We start from the raw sequence: 5631 nt of genomic DNA, 5'->3' as shown, positions 1-5631 counted from the left end.
GCCACTGGCTTAATTACTTGAGGATCATAACCCTCATAAGCTTTTCTGGCCTCATGTCCACTTTGACATTTACTCATTCTATTTCTTTGCCCTCTGCCATCTGCATCACCAATAGCCTAATAGCATCATCAGTAAAATGTGCTGACAAGTGGAGACTCAAGTACTTGAGCACTTCTGACACCATAACATTGTCTCGTCCAAATGCCTTCTTAAGGGGAGGATCACATAAGATCTGCGATTTCTCAGAACTACTCTAGAGCTTGTGAGCCTTGATGTAGTCCCATACTCTCTTGAGGGCATTAGGCCTCGTGGTCTCCGAGGTTTGCAAGATAGGAGTAAGGCTGGAGGAGACCCTATAGAGAATCTGAGCGCCACCTCTGGGCTCGAGATTGGGGTCGGGTCGGGAGTGGTTTTGAGTTCAACCTTGGGCACTTTCTTGCTCATCTATTCATCAACCCATGCAAAATGCAGAGCACTCACACACTAGACTTCGGGCAAGATTTCGATCGATGATGTCAAGACGAAGGATCGCGATCGGTGGCAAGAAGACAGATTGGGACTGGTTGGGATTGAGTGATCTAAGCTGGCACTTGCACGTACAGTACCCCATATTGTAGCAACAATGATGTGCATGATACAACCGAGCATTGGATGGCCTGTATTGAAAAGCACCTACGTGGACCAGAAGAGAGGTAGAGGTGATGGCGAGGCAACTTTACAAAACTTGCAGGAAAGTGCTGACAAGATGGGTGGGCTGCGATGGCACACACAGAAACCCTCTCTCTCTCTCTCTCTCTCTCTCTCTCTCTCTCTCTCTCTCTCTCTCTCTCTCTCTCTCTCTCTCTCTCTCTCTCTCTCTCTCTCTCTCTCTCTCTCTCTCTCTCTCTCTCTCTCTCTCTCTCTCTCTCTCTGTCTCTGTTTTTTTTTGGGGCGTGACAATTTCCTGCATGAATTCAAACGGGAAAAAAGTTCAACAGTATGACAAAAATCCACAAGCAACGAGTATCAAGCTACTTAAATAAAGGTAAGATCGGACGACTCAAACGCTTGAGAGACCACAGTTCTCAAACATTGCACTATAAACATACAACAAAAGGCCACAGTTACAAGGTCCAAAGAGCTGCAAGCATTCTATAATATAATGGGTACTTTAATGTGTAAATTTTGCACAAAACTCATGAAGGTTCTACCAATTATGAGAGCTCTGCCTTCAGCTCACTGCTTGCTTTTAGCTTCAGAATGATGTCGCACCCTCCTATTAGTTCACCATTGTGATAAAGCTGCGGATAAGTTTCCCAGTTGGCATACCTCTTCTCGAAAATATATACCCTCCACTTGTAGTATGCTCACCACCTTGGAGCTGAAGCCACAACGTGGCGCATCAGGAGAACCTTTCATGAAGAGCGTAGTGGGTGATGAATTTATCAAACTCTTCAGTCTATTTTCAAGACTTTCTTTATGGACCACGTATTTCTCCATCAGTAATTCCTTAAGTTCCCCGCTCTTAATATACATCTCAGTGACAATATCATAGCCACTGATTAATTCACCAGCAATATACATCTGAGGGTATGTTAGCCAGTTATAGAAAGATGTGAGACCTGGCCTGGCCGCCTCATTCGCTAGAATATCAAATCTTCCATTTTATATGCATAGATCTTTCAAAATCTCTACAACCTTGCGACCGAATCCACACTTTGGCTCATTGGGTGAGCCTTTCATGAACAACATCACTGGCTTGGAGGCAACAAGACTCTTCAGCTTTTCCTGAAAAAGCTCACCCTTTCCTACCTCTGAGTCATTTGTGGACATAGCAGAACCATTCATCTTACTTGCATCTATAATTTCCTCTATTTCTGATGTCTTCTTTTAGCTGGGCTTGTAAGCTCAAATACCTTTTGAGCCAATTCAGTTGAGTTGGCGCCCTCCTATTTATTTACCAAGACGCCATTCTGACAGTAATGTTAACAAAAGAACGTTAATATGCAACTATGCAAACAAAAAGATAGCCAAGCATTGACAAGAAGCCCATGTCTTGAGCACACAAACTTACCAATTTTTCTCATAAACAACTCTGGATACTCCATATAAATGAATAGAATCCCTTCCATCAGTGCTAATTGATTAGTTTATTGGGTCTGCAAATATGTACATCGTAGTCCTTGAGGTTGGAGTTTGCTGCCTCCTTTGCAAGCACCCATATAAGTGAGTGATTGGGTCGTGTGTGTGTGTGTGTGTGTGTGTGTGTGTGTGTGTGAGAGAGAGAGAGAGAGAGAGAGAGAGAGTGAGAGAGAGAGAGAGAGAGAGAGAGAGAGAGAGAGAGAGAGAGAGAGAGAGAGAGAGAGAGAAGCCTCATAGCATAGAAACAACGGTAATGCATGCCAGAGACAACACGTGAGTGGCGACGATAGCAGCAGTGTCTAGGATTTAAGTGACTGTCGGATAGGCAGTGATTGGCCTAAGTGAATAGCCGTAAGTAAACCTTAGGAAAATTAACAACAGCAAACTTTAGAGGTGAGGCGGTCTGGGGCGGGCAACAAGAAGAGTGGCCTCTAAGCACTCTTCTAGGCTCCCATGCCGCTAAATTGGGTTGGGGTTGGAAAAAACAACAAACACATGCACAAACCCGCAACCTAACCCTACACAAACTTGGGGCACCACCTACTTTTGGATGCGAACTAGGACGCATAAAGAGAGAGAGAGAGAGAGAGAGAGAGAGAGAGAGAGAGAGAGAGAGAGAGAGAGAGAGAGAGAGAGAGAGAGAGAGAGAGAGAGAGAGAGAGAGTGCTCGAGCTGCTTAGAAATGTATCGGAAGTGATCAAGCAAACACAATTATATATGTAAGAAAGAGAGAGAGGTGGGAGGGGGTGCTTGTTGCATTAATATATTCTTACAAATCTGTCATGACCAATCAAGTGAGATTAGTATTTGTTCAACATAGCTTGAGTAAATTACACCACAACACATCACAAGAAAAGCCACCCCAATCACTCTCTTAAGGCCAGGGGAGTCCTCTCCACTCTGTCACCCTCTTACAGTATGTGGGATTTATGGCTAAATTGATGACAACACCCAGAGACAAGCTATCAAGAACTTTAAAAAAAAACACCAAGACACTTACACATCATTGTTGTCCATTACTTCACCCTGGAAGAGAGACAAAGTATCCAAGCTTAGTCTAAATCCACCCTCCTTGATTCAGCAAATGTTGGGCTTACACTAGTAGGAGAAATGATAGATTTCCTACTCTCAATTGAATGATCACTCTCTCTTACAATGGCATAGCGTTCCCTTGCTAATCACCCCTAGTACAACACATGCATATGCGTAAGACAATGAGCTTCCAATCAAGAGCTCCTTCTAGAGAGGTTGAGCTTGGCTTCTCAAGCTATAGCATAGTGCTCTTGCTTATGGCTCTCGCCATTTGTGCTAGCTACACCCTCCTTTTATAGCAATTTTGAGGGCTAGGGTTACTCCTCTAACCATGGTTGGGTTAGATTTTCAGCACTTATCTAATTTCTTTTGCTTGGAATTATCAAGAAGTTGGTGGGGATAGATGAAGAAAAGAGAGGAGAGAAGTGGAGGTGATAGGACTTTTCATACTAGCTTAGTGTTAGTAAATTAGTAGAGTTAGTATTTTTATTTATTTACAAATGTAATTGGATATTTACAATGAGAGTATCCATATAGGATACAAATAAGGAAGAAAAAAATCTTAATAGGTAAGAAAACATGGATTTCTTACAATGTTGATGCTCCAAGTGTCTTGAGTAGGGTCAATTTTGACACTTATTGACGGTCCACTAGCTTTGACGGTACGTTGTTTCTCCACTCTTGACCTTCCTTGGGAGCAAAGGTAATTGAATATGAGTAATCAATCAACATGGTGCTGTCTTTCAAGAGAATAGGCTGAATTTTGTGGTTTTTTGATATATATGGGTAATATGGAAGAGGAAAAATGAGACTAGGTGGTCAATTTTGGAATGGAAGTGTGTGTAGGAGACATGAGTTCACCATGGTTTCTCTTATTCTTCAAGGTTAAGAAGAAGTTGAGTAGGGTTCTAAGAGGAGTGGTGAGAGATGTGGAGATGATGAGTGGAGAAGTGTGTGTGAAAGAGGAAAATGATAAAGTGGAAGAGGGAGTGTGGCTGCATAGAATGGGAAAACTGGGGTCGACCAATAAAATCATAGGTCACAGCTCGTAGCTCAAAAAAATATGAAAACATTTGAGGTAAAAGTTCAGCCCATGAGCTACAACTTTTGTTTGTATCACCTTTTCAAATTCGGAGAGCAAGTGACCTTTAAAAATTCAGCAAAACCGACTGTCTTTTTCCACTGCACAAAGTCCTTGTGGGGTCCTTCTTTGGATGATTCTTTTGAATGCCTCCAAGAGTGAGCCCTCCATAGTGCATGCATGCATGCCACATACCCTTGACCTTATTTGGTAGGTCTATACTTGAAGATATTGTTGAGATCATGATATAAATGAATAGTACAACTAAGGAAATCAAATATTGAGAAGTCTAAAAAAATATGTAAATGTCAAATATAAATAATATAGGTGGAAAAAATATAAAGGGGTCAAAATAAATCTCTCTCATTATAAGTCTACCATAAAAAGATGAATATTTTTGGTGTTCTAATTTATGAGAGTAATACAGAATAGATGTAGGAAGGAAAAAATCACAATAGTGAAAAATTATACACATAAATAAAACTAGTTTTTTGGGATTTTTGTTGGGATGGAGTTACACCAAAAATAAGAGAGGCTTGCATGAAATTGTTTCTTTATGGAATAAAGAGTATGGTAGGAAAAATTGTGGTAATGGTGAGTCAATGTACATAGCATAAATAACACACACCTAAGTATAAATATTTAAATAAATACCAAAATAATTATGAAAAATCCTTATATTTAGGCCCTATATACAATGAAATATTTACACACAAAGAGGCCATAATATACCTTTTTTTTTTGGCTCAACTAGCACAGTGACTAGCTAATTGAGGGTTTTTAAGAAAAATTGGGGAAACTCTCCTAATACACAAACGCCTATGTATAGTGAAATGGTAGGGATAACCAAAATGTGTGAGTGATTGATAGGGTGAGGTAGCTTACTATGGCAATTATGGAAAGCCGAAAAACGGCTAGCATTAGACCCCCCCTTATATAATGGTACATTCATGTACCATTTATCCGATCATACAACATGTAGATTGTGTAACGTCTGTCTTTGTCTGCTCTCATCTTTGAAGAACCTTTGTTGTATGATTAAAAAAACTTATGTGATATGAAAGGTTCTCAGAGACAATAGCATGATGTAATGAAGTGACTAAGTAAACCTCCTCCATTGAGAAAGTTTCCATAAGCACCCCCTAGGACCAAAGATCTTGAAATATCTTTCCCACAGAGAGATGTATGGTATGGAATCACTTACTGATTTCCTTTGAAGAAAATTGTAGATTTTATTGTTGTCCATCATTGCATCTATCACTATGAATGTGATATAAAAGATTGGTTGCTCTTTCTCTTGTGTAAAGTTGATGTATCTGCTACGATCTTCAAGAGCTTGTATGAGCAAATTCCTAAACTGTAGCTCATAAAATTCATTCAACTTGGGTAGGCTCATC

The 5631-nt window shown here is 40.5% G+C and overlaps 1 pseudogene; it reads right to left on the bottom strand.

The window, feature by feature from the left end:
• Positions 1-1193: 1193 nt before the first annotated feature.
• Positions 1194-2111, bottom strand: LOC147457964 (monothiol glutaredoxin-S17-like; annotated as a pseudogene).
• Between the last annotated feature and the right edge of the window lie 3520 nt (positions 2112-5631).

Source organism: Adiantum capillus-veneris, chromosome 5 (genome assembly GCF_014529385.1).
Source record: "Adiantum capillus-veneris isolate H3 chromosome 5, ASM1452938v2, whole genome shotgun sequence".
NCBI lineage: Eukaryota > Viridiplantae > Streptophyta > Polypodiopsida > Polypodiales > Pteridaceae > Adiantum > Adiantum capillus-veneris.
This window is presented reverse-complemented; position numbering and strand designations above follow the sequence as displayed.